A 15,346-nucleotide genomic window follows, 5' to 3' on the forward strand; every position below is an offset into this window, starting at 1 on the left:
ACTCTATGGGAATGTAGGTTAAGTAGCGAGTGGATATTGAATGACATGGATGCTCATCCATGCGTTGATGTGTGGTATCTAGTAGAAATATCTTTGGATGGGTGCCCATACATGAGCTGAGGCGGGGTATCTAGTACCATCTCCCTTATACCATAAACAATGTGCCCATATAGGTCTAGCTTGTGGATCCGTTTAAGCTAAATACGATTTTCCATGGACAAGTAAACCATATTTTTACGGTGTGGGGCTTTATGATACAGGATTCCGTTATCTAGATCCATGGTCTATGTCAGTTAAACTCTTATTCCCAGCATGTGAGATGTGAACTATAGTTACTTGAGAGAGTCTACAAGTGAGGGTAGTAGTATGAGATTCTATCCACACATTATACGAGTATGCTTTGATCAAGTTATAGAGAGTTTTCTAAGTCTTAATGGCAAATTTATGAAAGCCTTCTAAATGAAGTTATTAAAGAAAGTTGAGTAATCAATGATTAAAGTGATATGCATGCTATTCTTAGGTTACATGATGAATTATTTTCCCTTGTTTAGCCTAATGAAATGTTATGTTTCCTATGTATGAATATTGTGTAAAGGTGAAAAGGAATGAATGATAAGTTCTCTTTGGTGACCGAAATAAGGTTCCTTAGTGTGGATGGTTATATGGTTTCAGGTCGTATGCACTTTAGGCTAGACAAAATCATGAGAGTTTCCCGAATACAATTATTAGTAATTAATGATACTTTAGTTAGTAGTTATGCATTACTTGATATTAGGGATTTCATTGGCAATTGTAGTACCTGTAATGCAACTCCGACAAGTCATTGATTCATGGTTGAAAGTTGATTGTTTCTCAAAGCTAAAACCTTTGTTTAATGCAGTCCCTGGTGGTTCTATGTCTAAACATGGTTTGATTCTATGTGTGAATAGAATGATATTCTTGTTGTCTAAAGTTAGATATCCATTGTTGTGCTTCTATTTAAGTCCATACCAATGTTAGAGCATTATTCTCCGTAAAGCATCAATCGTATGTGAGATGAGATCCTTTGTTGCTAATAACACCATGTATGATTTCAGATCTAGAGAGGTAAGCATCCTAATATTAATCTGAAATAAAATTTAAAATGCACAATACTTATGATGGTGGCTTTGTTTCTTTCTTGTTGCAGTTTAGTCTCATTTTTTTAATATTATTCTTTGTAATTGTTCTTGTCATAGCCCCGCATATCAACTTTTGATTTGTGCATCTGTGGTAAATCCCGTATTTTGCATCTTTTTTATTATCAAATTTGGGATTTGTATTCATTACCAATTGAATGATGGCTTGTGCTTGTTTTGATAATTTATATATGTGGCAACATCTGTGTGTATCTATGCCTGCAAAATGAATAAAATTATTAATCAAAAATATTGGCTACTTTATTCCCTTTTCAGAATGTGTGAACCACCTCCACATTCCCAGTGTGCATTGAAAACTTTATGTTGCTTACATTCTTAGAGACAATCTAGGGAACCTCGAAAACCCCGTCCAGGATTTTCTTTGTAATCAATTAATCCGTTTCTATAGTTAATGGTAAATAACCCTTTTGAACACTGTAATTTGAAACTTCTTTAACTGCTCTTATTTCATCTTCATTTGCTGAAACTTCTCCTATTATCTATAATTCAACATATACCAAATCACCTTCATAATTCCTAATACAAAATTTGAATGCATTAAGACCAAGATTTTCTTGCTACCTCAATCAGAGTAACAGTACACTTTTCCAAATTCTTAACAATTAGTTTCCAAGTATAAGGTATTTCATTCAATCATACATATCGAACTTTGGACAAAAATAAAATCTATGAATTCACAGCTAGGATCAAAGTATGTTTAGATATAGAATTACTATTTCTAATAACATTTCTTCTCTAACAAATAAACCAAATAATGAAAAAGCCTGTACTGCCTTAGTCAAAGGTTTTAAATTTGAGTAACAATCAGCTTTCCAACATGAATCAATGATTTGTCTTAGTTGCATTAGGGGTCCTACAATAGCAAATGAAATACCTAGTATCAGTTATTTCATAACAACTAGTTAAAATATCATAACTTACCAATCATTGTATCCGGGAACCCTCGTGATCTTGTCAAGCCCGAGTGCATAGGACTTATTTTGTTTCTAACCACCATTGAACCCGAGGAAGGGTAAGGTTGAGACCATAGACGGTTATCTCCCTCTTCTTAACAATTTAAGGACAATCCCTTACCTTATGATCCGTTTTGCCACAACCAAAACAGGCATTTGAATTTGCTAAGTACTCACTTCTAGGGCTTTTTCCACCACTTTGAAACTTGTGTTCCATTAGCTCATTAAAACTATTACCTTGGGAACGATTACCTCTATCGAACCTTGAATGTGAGAAATTACGATTATCCTTTCTTGCTCTCTATGACTCCCTAGTTTTCTCCTTAAGCTTCTCTTCATCTATTCTTTGGGTCTGAACTATCAAACAGGATACATACATCTCCATAACAAGCTGGAAATAGGCTTTCTTTGACCATCAAGTCAGAAGCACCTGACACAAACTTACTCTTGATTGCCCTTGAATCGGCAACCATAGTTTGAGCATATTTTAATAATTTTGTGGATTTCAAAGCATACTCCTTCACACACATATTATCTTGTTGAAGATTAATGAACTCAAGCAGCTTTTCCCTCCCTCATCTCAAGGGGAAAGTACATGTCACGACTTGAGGCTACCCCCTAGACGTAACACGATTCCTAATATCATGAGTCATCCAAGTTTAACTATGAGTCTTGCATATATAAAGCATAGTGACAATGATTAAGTAAGATATGTACTATGTGGAAGCTAAAAACACTTGATATTTGTACTAGGGAAATCGAACTAGTATGAATATATATGATATAATAATAAGAATTTAGTGATGATTGTAACAACACTTAACAACTCAAGTTGAATCTTCTAGTTTGTCTAAAAAGTATCTATTGAATTGAGTTGTTGAAACTTGCCCCATGCTAACCTACCAAAATTGAGAACTAGAAATAAAGACTAAGCAAAAAAGCATGTCTATTAAACTCGATTTATGAGGACTCACAACTGAAGTTGTTGAAGTTGAAATGAGAATCAATATATTTAAGTGTGATTTTGATGTTGAGTGCCTAAACCTACACCATGAAAATGCATCATTACTTGAATGTACTGAGCATGCATGATATAGATATGCTAAATTGAACAAAGTATATAAGCTTGACGATTTCATTTTAATCGCACGAAGCCCAGATAGATTACCTAGTATATCAAAAGACAAAAAAACCATATTATCTCTTCATATTAATTATATAATTATGAAACCATATCATTTATTATCGCACCAAGCCCGAATAGATTACCTAGTATATCTAAAGACAAAAAAATATATCTTCTCTTCATATTACATATGTAATAAACTATAATCATTTTTTATTTTAGAGACAAAATCAAGGTAGACTCTATTGAAACTTTATTCTTATTTTTTGAAAAATAGCAGAAGAAAAAAGAGTTGAAAGAAAGGATTTGGTTGATTAACACAACATCTTATTCCATAAGATATATTATGATTCTCAATTAAAGTAAATATGTGTCCTTCTTTTGTTTAGTTAAAGCACTCAAATATCTGACACTATAACTTTTATTATTTACTATGGAAGCAAGGCTTGTACTATTCCTTCATAATAAATCCTATGTGTTAAAGTGTATTTTCTTAATATAGGTATAAATTGTATTTTTCTTATACTCTTTATTATGTTTAAATATTGTAAATCTCTTATCAACCCGAGGGTTAATCAAAAATAGTTTCTCTATCCATAAGATAGAAATAAAATATGTGTAGATCCTGCCTTGCCATACTTTACTTGTTGCCCTAAGTGTCTAGTAGTAGTAGACTAGATATGCATGGCCCGTTCTGGTACTGGCTATTTCATGTAGTGATATGGTTTGCATAGTCATTTGGTGACAAACCAAATGATAACAACCAAAGTACCTAAAAGGGAGGGGGGAGAGGGGGAATAGCACATAAAAAACATACAAGTGAACTTGCATAAGCTTATATGATTGTGATAGTGGAAATCATATATGTGAAATGTTAGGAAAAGAAAATACAGATCTTTAAAAAAAATAATGCACAAGTACTACAAGTAAAATGATTTCCAAAAACTATTACTACATAGTTCTTCAAAATTCCTCGAACTTGGTAGCTAGAACAACTACGTCTTCTTTCTCTAGAAAGATGGTACATCAGTCATTGTTGTACAATTTAACAACACTGTGTAAAAACCATACAACATAACATACCAAACAAACTTCCGCGGCCGATTGATTATCCCTTCACTCATTTAATTATGTTCATGACTTCATTGAATTTGATTGGGTGCTTGAAAGAGAACATGTTTTATGTTTTGAATTATTAATATCATCACCCACATTACTTGATCAGATTCCAATTGAGTAAATAGAAGTAATGATATCAGTACTTATTTTATGCAAACCAAAAGATCCAAATCATATCAAATGAATTAGTCTCATCCATGTCATAACCATTTCTCTTGATACTTTTACGCCTTCTTCCTCTGTCCATTGTTTACTTGAAAGAAGGAATGACTGAGTCAAAAACAACATACATGAAAACTTAAAATTAAGAGTGAATTTGGCCTCTTTAACTGAACCTTATACATCATTTTTTAGAAAACTGAAAATTATTGAGATGTATGCATAATCTTCAGCAAAAGGAGAAGTAACAGAAAGATATTAGCTACTACAAACAATAAAATAGTAGTGACACTAAATTATTTTAAAAAGGTGAACTTATAGAGCAACACATAATTGACAAGTAATTAAAGAAGTCACTATAAGAGAAAAAAATCACACATACGTAAAAATGTTAATGACCATGCCTTTCACATATGGAAGCAATCAGTTCCTTCATTTTCTTATTTTAAGTGGAATTTTTTAAATCTATCCAGTAATTTTTTTCTAAAAGTAGAGTACCATTCTTGTTATGTATTCTCCTTAACAATGACAAATAACACAATGCATTCTCTAACTGATTCTCTTCCTTTGTCAAAAATGTTTGATATTCTTGAGTACATAAGAGCATAATATCCTTCAAAACAAAGAAACATTTGATTAGGTCCTATGCTTCTCAAAAAAAAATTGAGCATTTTGTTGGAAGAATTACATTTGCATGACATTATAGATTCCAGTATAAGGAACTACATAAAATCATTTGTTTTGATGAACAAATGCTAAGTTCTTCACACCCTCATCATGTTCACAGACATACATATTTAAAAAGAAGAGCAGGTGAAACATTTCAAGTACATCTTCTCACTAATCAAATAGACCATAACATGGCTTATCAAAATGATAAAAAGAGAAGCTACCTCTGTTGGAATTAATGCATCAATGTTTAGTCTTTCGAAATTGTCTCTTAGTTTTTCAAGAAGTCTCTTTAGAATTTCGTAGTACATGTTTCTAGTAAATTGTGCTACATGTATTTAGTTATTTTTGCAAGACTTTTTGTTTTCTATTTTTAGTAGTATAAATAGTGATGTAGTTGACGATTGTAATCATCACAAGGGGCTTTGAGTAGCATATAATAAACTTGAGCATTCCCTCAAGATACTATTTTCCTTCCTTATTTCCTTCAAATTCTTATCAAGAGCAGGTTTTTGTTCTGAATCTGGGGTTAGGTTATGAAACAAAATATGGCATCCAAAACAAATGAAGGTGTTTAATCTTTAGTTATTCTTAGTCCATTTTTTGATGGAACGGATTTTTAATACTGGAAGATAAGAATGAGAAACATTTAAAATCTGAGGGTTAGTGGACTATTGTTGAAAATGGCTTTGAAGAGCCAGACAACGATGGTCATCTTACAGCAGAAGAGATGAAATATCTTGAGATAAGTATTGTCAAGATGCAAAAGCCTCGAGCAAAATCCTAATGGGTGTCCCAAGAGCATATTTTGCAAAAATTAGTACTTGTGAAACCAAAAAGGGAGCTTGAGATTCTCTGAAAACAGAGGTGTGTGGTGACGAAAAGGTACGCACTATAAATCTTCAAACTCTTAAAAGAGTGTTTCAAAATTTAAAGATGACAGAAACTGAAATAATTGATGAATATTGCACAAGAGTCCTAAATATTATTAATGAAATGAGAAATCATAGTGATACAATTTCTTACCAACAAGTTGTGGAAAATATTCTAATAAGTGTCACAGAAAAGTATAAGTACGCTATTGCTATAACTGAGGAGACAAAATAATTTTCTAAGCTTTCCATTAGAGAGATAATTGGATCATTTCGTCCATACGAGAAGCGAATAGTTTTTTGTGAAGATCAACCCAAAGAGACGACTTTCCAGTATAAAAAAAATGAGAATTCTCAAAATTTCTCAAAAAATCAACAGAAGAAGAATCACTAGCGAAAAAAGAAGCAAGATCATGATGGTTCTTCGAAGAAGGTTGAAGAAAAAGGGGAGAAAAACTTTAGTCTTTTTTGAAAACATTTTAAAAAGACTAATCACAATGCAGAAAAATATTGGCACAAAGGCAAGCCCCAATGTAACTTTTGTTAAATCTTTGGCCACGTTGAAAAGTATTGTTGCCAAAAGAAACGGGAGCAAGAATTTTTTTGTGAAAAACAGGAGGAAGAAAGGGAAGAAAACCTTTCCTTTGCTTATAAATCTGATTCTTCAACACTAAGCAACGAATGGTATGTTGATAGTTGTTGTAGTGATCACATGACTAGAGATGAAAAGACTTTTCTCTCAATTAATAATAGCATCATTACTAAAGTGATAATGGGAATGAAGCCTTAGTTTATGCGAAAGGTAAAGTTACTCTTTCAATTAACATGAAAGGGTAGTAAGCAAATTCATGATGTTCTTTATGTTCTTGACTTGGAAGAAAATTTTGCTTAGTGTTATTCAACCCATGGAAAATTATTTCTCTTGTGTTTAGAGATAATTATTGCAGTATTTTTGATAAAATTGAGTCAAATCAAGTCATTGTTGAAGTAAAGATGATAAAAAAAAACTTTCCTTTGCAATTTCACTACAATACATTAAAAAAATAAATTGTAGAAGATTCATGCCTTTGGCACAAAAGGACATAGTGCAAGACCTTCCTCAAATACATAATGAGGTGGATCCATGTGAAAGTTGTATAATGGGAAACAAACATAGGAAGTCATTTCCAAAAGGGGTGTCTTAGAGAGCAAGTGTACTTTGGAACTAATTCCTACTGACATTTGCGTACCAATGAAGACTCCATCTTTTGGAAGTCAAACATATTTTCTAATCTTTATTGATGATTTCTCAAGAATGACTTGGTTTTATTTCTTGAGTTTATTTCTTGAAAGAAAAGTCAGAAGCATTTTCTACATTCATGAAATTTAAAGCCCTTGTTGAGAAGAAAAAAGTTGCAGCATCAAAATCATTCGCAGTGATAGAAAAAATGAATACACAAGTCGAGATTTTGAAGAATATTGCAAAAATGAAGGCATTCACAAGCAACTTACAACAGGGTATACTCCCCAACAAAATGGTGAATCTGAAAAAAGAATTAGAACAATTGTTGAAATGGCCAGAACTATGATGAATGAGAAAGGACTGCAAAAATATTTTTGGATAGAAGTAGTGAATACAGTTGTTCACATCCTTAACGGGTGTCCAACAAAGTCACTAAAGGACAAGACACTAGCAGAAACTTTGAGTGGAATTAAACCTTCTGTAATTCATTTTATAATTTTCGGGTGCATTTGTTATGCTCATGTACCTGCGATAAAAGAACAAAAACGAATAAAAAAATTCAAAAATGTATCTTTCTTGGTTATAGTGATGTGACAAATGTATATAGGCTTATCAATGTCAAAACTAACAAACTCTTGCTTAGTAGAGATGTCATTTTTGTATTAAAAAACATGGAATTGGGAGGATAAAAAGATAGAGAATACTTCTATCATATCTTAAAATGAAGAAGAGGACGAGAAAGATGAAGATGTCTCTTAAGAGGGAGAAATCCCTGATTCAAATGATAAAGAACTACCTCAAAGAGGAACAAAAATGTTGGGCGACATTTATCAAAGATGTAACTTTGCCGGTGTTGAGACAGAAAATTATGAAGAAGCAATAAAGCATGATGTTTGCATGAAAGCCATGGAAGAAGAAATTCGGATGATTTAAAACAATAATACTTGGGAGATAGTGGCTATACCCAAAGAAAGTGAACTTACAAGTCTAAAACAGATTTACAAAATCAAACTCAATCAGAAAGGAGATATTCCAAAGTACAAAGCAACGTTAGTTTCTAGAGGCCATATATTGATTTTTATGAAACTTTCTCTCTAGTTGCTCGTCTTGAGACAAATAGAAGTGTAATTGTTGTTGCTGTACAAAAGAAATGGAAGATATTTTAACTTGATGTTAAATCTGTATTTCTTATTGGAAAACATGATGAAGAGATTTATATTGAGCAACTTAAAGGATTTTTTGTTCAAAGAGGAGAAGAAAAGGTGTAGAGGCTAAAAAAGCTCATTAGAACAGAAGCAAGCTCCAAGAGCATGGTACAATGAAATTGATACATACTTTCTGAAAAGTAATTTTCAGAGAAGTAAAAGTGAAGCCAATTTTTATGTGAAAAAGAACATGGCAGCATGATCATTGTTTGTCTCTATGTGGATGATCTACTCTTTACAGGAAATGATGTAAAGATGATGAAAAATTTCACGCAACATATAATGCAATATTATGAAATGAGTGATCTAGGGTTGCTAAATTATTTGTTGGGCATCAAAGTTTCTCAAGTTAAAGAAGAAATTTTCATTACTCAAAACAAGTATACTAAAAGTATTCTTCAAAATGATGGATTGCAGGTCTTGTTTTATCGGAAAAAAAAAGGAAAAATATTTTTTTTTTGTTTTTGAGGCCCTTTAGAGAGTCGCCACTAAGTTTTTGAATAAAAATTAAGAAAACTATGCTTTCAAAAGACTTAACACAAGAACCAATTGAAAAAATTAAAAGGGTTCGGGGATTCCTATTTATATTTTAGGAAGGTGTTAAGCACCTAAAAAATCCACCTACTTGCGGTTTTCCGGCAACTTACTATTAGGCTAACATGTCAACATTTAATTTTCGAAATAACATCTATTGAAACTGTTTGGAAAATGAATTCTTAGCACTTTATCTAAGTGAACGTCTAATTGAATAACTTATTATGTGAAATATATTCGAACTTGGTCCAATTTTGTGTTGTTAAAAACATTACGGTGTTTTATAGGGATTTAGAGTTTTCCAACTTTAAAACAACCGACAAATAAAACAAGTAAATAAACAATAAACAAGAGAGAGGGAATGAGATTCGGGTCCAAATTCGGGTTTCCTGTACGCCTTGACCAGGAATTTGGATCCACCTATTTTGGGTTATAAACCAATTTGACTTTTTGGGCCTTCAACACACTTCATTTTTAGGTCTTAGGCCCATTGTACCTGTCCTAATATTCTAGCAAAAATAATAAGCGATACAACAAGGGCTCAAGCTCAAAGATAACCAAATGCAAAATACGAATAAAAGTGGTCTTCTAATCCAACTTTTTCGATCATCGTCATTTCATTAAACTTCAGACCTGTAAGCCAATTTTTGGGTTGATTCGATTGAAGGATTGAGAGATTGGCACAAATTAAGGTGGGAGACATGGCTAAGGCTGTCCACAATGGACTCGAGGGGGAGTTTTACATGTGATTAAAGAAGAGAAATCAATACCTCATCCGATTCGACAAATTACAAGACAAAATTATAATAAACAATAATAACAACAATAACACTAAAAAAACAACCCAAATTAAATAAATATAACATATAATCTAAATGAAATAATCCACATTGAGACATATTGCATGAAAGCAGATAATTGTTCATATACATATACTAAAAGAAATCACGTGCTAAAGAAATGATATAAATAAAAATAAATAAAAAAGAACACACCAACTCAACATAACAAGATGCAGGCCATTTGAATATCAATTATCAAGCCAAAGAGGCGTGAACATATTAAATCTGAAGAAAAGAGCAATCGTTATCCAAACAGTAACCACATTACTAAAACAAAACTACCACATAATTATTAAATGAGAAATCTCTAGTCACAATCCACATCTAACCTTAACCATGGGAAACTAAGGTCAACTAGTTTCTCATCCTAAAGGAAAGAACATTATTATTAACGGTAGGTTAAATTATTTTGAAGAGGATTATTATTGTATTCAAACAATCAACACATGGAAGACAATTTTACTCAAGTTAACATGCTTGCGAATACGCAAAAGAGAAAGTAAACACAACTTTTTTGGCGGCTAACTTTGTTTATCAATAATATCAAAACAATAATGAATAACAAATCATTGTTGAAACCCAATTTTAACCATCCGCAATATAAATCAATCATCGAGCTTCTTAATCCTATAACGATTTAGAATAATTAATTCTATAAAATTCAAAATATTTTACAAGTTTATTTTAATTAGTTGTCACTTTTTATAATTTTTATATAATGTATATATATTATACATATTATGTATATAATTAATATAGTTTATGATTATTCAAAAATCATCTAAAAAAGATTATAATTTAAGGAAAATAATTATTTATTTTAAGTTAACTAGTTTATAATTAAAATAATTATTTTATTTTGTTAAGATTAAGATGCTCATTAATTAATTTATATTAATTCCTATTATTTAGTTATTAATGAAATTCCTAAACCCATTTGTGATAAGACCAAATTTGGGCCTTTCTTCAGCTTCATTTGACATTCCTCAAGCCCAATAACATTTCTTTTCATCCAATTAAAAAGTACCCAATTCCTAACATTACTATGCAACAATAACTAACAATACATCAGCCCATACCCATGAATACCATATCAAAGATACCACAACAGACCCCTGTTTGTTATTCTTTCTCTCGTAAACCCTGAAAAGAACAACGAACAAGACCTCTAGCCTAGTTCAGCCGCCCAGAAACTCGACCCGACACGCTCCACGACAAGATGAATTTGCGGAAAGCAAACGATGGCGTTCAATTCTTGTCGCATTCCTTCAACATTCTCTTTCCCTCTGCAATTGCAATAGCAAAAAAAGGGCACGCGAATCGTCCTGCTAGTGTGAGATAGCTCCATGTCAGGATGAATGGACCAGAGATCGATCAAGACCGTCCATCCCCCTTTCCCCATCCGGAATAGGGTTGAAAGCTTCGGAAAAAGAGTTTCGTCCCAAAACAGTAAAAGTTTTGGGATTTCAAAATTCAAAAAAGGCATCTTGTCATTAAATTCTTGATGGGTTCCCCCCCTCCCCCCCAAAAAAAATAAATAAAACTAGTACCCATTTTAATGTATAGTCCTCATGGTTCACTGTTGGAGTAGTGATTTTTTGGGAGAAAATTTCTTGTGAAAAGCACTAGTAAAATTAATAAATATTTTTGATAGAAACAGTGCGCTACTAAAGTTGGATAAAGTATAGAGAAAAATCTTGAGTGTTTAGTTGTTAAGAAGAAGAAATCATTGAAATCCGAACTTCTTGGAGATATTCATTTAGTCTTGGTTTCGGTTAACTCAATTTCATTCATCCAAGTCTCCTTGGATTCTCTCATTAAGCGTGGAAAATCCCGCTCTTTCAAGATCGTTTTGCTCGTCCTTCGCTGCCCGGAAGAAGGTAATTTTTCTCCTGTTATAATAATTCTTATCGCCTTCTGTTTTGTTTCAAGAAGTTACATTACTTGTGTAGTAAAAGCTTTATTATGTGGCTTTTTGTTGCTAGTCATTTATGACCTTTTGATTTTCGCATACGATATACTCATCCCTTTGTGATTTCTTGATTTATGTCGCAACCAAAGTTTGAGCATTTGCATCCAGTGTTGATATTCAAGATTATTCTTCGAATTTCTGTCAGTTATTTCTCTATTTTGGACTATTGCTTAATGTCATGGGGGGTATAATCTTTTCCATTTATAAGTATGGTATCACTGTGTGAAGCTTGATGATTGTTTAACTTTTGTATCCATGTAGGCATGAACTCTCAAATCAAATTATATGGTTAGCATACAAATATATTTGTATGTTTGTTCTAATCCTTTAGCTTTATCCACTTCTTTAATTATTTTTCTTATTTTTTTGTTGCCAGATAAGATTCACCCGTAGCAAGCTTGTCTCCCCGATATTTGAACTTCAATAAAAAATGCCTACACTTTCAAGTCGAGTCAATTTAATTATAAGTTCCCTTAGTCTTTATTTTATTGGGGTTTATTCTTTAAGATCATTAGAAACATGATTTTTACAAAGTATTATCGTTTCATATGTGTAGTTTGAGCTACGCCGACTTAATTTGTGACATTTGTGGTTCCTTTTTTTAAAAAAAAAATGTACAGAGAACAAACTCTTCTCTTTGCATTCCATATTATGTGTATTTGTGCTCATTTCAATATGTTAGTTTGGGGACAATCTTGTTTCTTGTTTATTGTTATATTTCACTCCCTCTTAGATTATTTGGCAAAACCCCCGTAGATCCTCGATCTTTTGTTTAAAAAATAGGATTTTCACATCGTAAAATCTCGTCAATTGGGGTATTCTTATTTGATAAAGTGTAGCATGTTTCCGCTGCATATTTTGAATTCATTTGTTGAGTAAAAGTGTTGTATTCCTATGTATATGATGGGTTGATAACACATACATGCAATGTGTGCCAATGCTTACTGTCATATATTCCCCCTAACTCGAATCTCTAAAGTAGTTCGCATCTTTCATTGTCAATTTATTCAAGAAATATTTTATTAGTTTATCGCATCATGTACTAATCCATTTTTGTCTTATTGCATGTGAAACTCTCCTCGAGTCCTCGTGGACATTAATCCATCTCCTCGCACTTTCTCTTCAATCCATAAAAGCTCAAAATATCTTTCTCGAGTCGTCCAGACCCCCTCAAAACTGATGAACAGGTTTAAAGCATCAAATAGGTTGCTGGAAAATTAAATTATTGGTCTCCAAAACTTTAAGAAGGGGCTAATATACTACTGTATACACCGATATAGAGTATGAATATATGATACGCGTGTTGAAAAAATTATATATGTATGAATATATGATACACGTGTTGAAAAAATTATATATGTGCTGTAAAATTGATCGGGGGCAGCATACATTCCGTATGCATCCCAATATACACGAAAATAGAATGTATACAAGTCATATACATCAGTATGCATCAAAACATATACCACATTTTTAAGAGAGAAATGGGCAAAAATCCCTATCCAAAGTGTCTACAAGATTTTTGGGTTGATTTGTCCTAAGGGTCCATTTTTTGCTGAATTTTGGCAAATAGCCCAAGTTCAAATTCCTCCTTCTCCTCTTTATTTATTTTGCTATTGTATTAACTTATGTATCATTTGTTAAATTTTTGTTCCCGAAATTTAATTATTTCTCTTTTTTGTATTTAAATAAAAAATAATTATTTTTATACTCTATATTTAGCTTTATTTTCACTATTATACTTGTCAAACATTTGAGTTTTCCCTTTTAGACGTTTGCTTCTAAGTTAATTCCCTTTAAAATAATCAATTAAAATAGAATAGTAATATTAGTCAATAAATAAAATATTGATTTAACTTTATTTGGTCAATGTCTAATTAAAATTATTTTTAAAATTCATTTAGTCAAATCACCTGTCAACCGGGAGTTAGCGGATATTACGAGGGCCTAACACCTTCCCAGAATAAATATTTGAACATCGAACCCTTTTAAAATTAAACCTTCACCAGGAAGCGGATAGTCCCAAAATTAAAGGACCCATATACTTCAGTCATGGGTTTGCCAAAATAAAATAAATTGGGGCAGATCATAAAGGGGGAAAGACATAAGAGTTCATGACAAACTGTGACAGATTTACACATAAGCATAACCAAAACTGTTACCAAAATGTCAAGATTTTTAACGAAAAGATTAATATTCACTTTGATGACCATCGAGGCACTATTTAGATACAATATTCAAATACAGAATCATATGAGCGTATATATGAACCATTTCAACTTTTATCGATCCTCAAAAATAGATTTTAAATGCATTTCCAACGCTTATGAAAACACGCCAAGATAATAAATAAACCAAAGCAGTCTATATCCGAAATCAATAACCAAGATCACATTAATCAAAGGCCAAGGGGGGCGAAACATAGAACAAAATATGAGTCACCACTTTCTGAACATGTCGAAAACAACACCCTTTTTAGCTGAGCACATGATTTATAGTTTACACTAAGATAACAAGAGTCAAGAACAACATAGGGTTACAATCATGCTAACATAAATTCTTAACTTATGGAAACAAAAATGAGCGACTAGATATTTAAATTACTATGAATTATATATGACATTCAAACCCAACAAAACAAACCTTCCATCCTAAATGCTTTAATTAGGACAGGATCGAACAAGATGGAAGCACAAAGGATTCATAGAGAGCAGGTTAATCACACAACAAGCCAAACTAACGAAAAGAGGAAAGGACATAGCGAATCGAACCCATGATGCAAAGAAGCCACAACATTTAGCATAAATCCATAACTTTAACTTGATATTACATAAAACTCGATACACGACTGAATATATATATATATTATATCAAGAGTTATAAATTGAGGAGTAGCTAAGAACTAAGATACACCAAACAAAAAGCTTTCAAAATATGAAATTAATATTTCGAGACAAGAGAGGATGCAAAAATAATTATAAAGAAGATGATACAACATTTTTCGGGCAGCGAACAGGGACTACAACGAGTTATAATGAGATGTAATCCACCTCTAGATAAATGGAGTATATCTGCGTATTTGGAGAGTACCCGATGCAGAAAACTAGCGCTACACCAGTGATTTATGGCCTCTTTGTTTTAAACTCTGTATAAATTTGCGATCATGACTGCTAATGGTTGAGTTGTTGCTAAAAAATATTCTATTTCTGTAGAATTTTGTGCAACAATGTGCGTATCTCCAAAACCTTCTCCCTAAAAAGAAATCCCCCATTCACTGAACAAAAAGAGAATATATATATATATAGGGTGACATTAGGGTTAGTCTTTTGACATTTCCCACTCCGTTTAAACCCTAAGTTACATAAATTTGACCCTAAATCATCATATTTTAGTAATTTTAAGATTAGAAGTATAATTAAAATATATCTAAGTAAAATCATTAAATCAAGACATAGAAATTTAGAACAAAGAGAAGAGAAAAAGATGAAGAACCCT

The sequence above is a fragment of the Solanum lycopersicum genome, chromosome 4, assembly GCF_036512215.1.
Source record: "Solanum lycopersicum chromosome 4, SLM_r2.1".
Lineage (NCBI taxonomy): Eukaryota > Viridiplantae > Streptophyta > Magnoliopsida > Solanales > Solanaceae > Solanum > Solanum lycopersicum.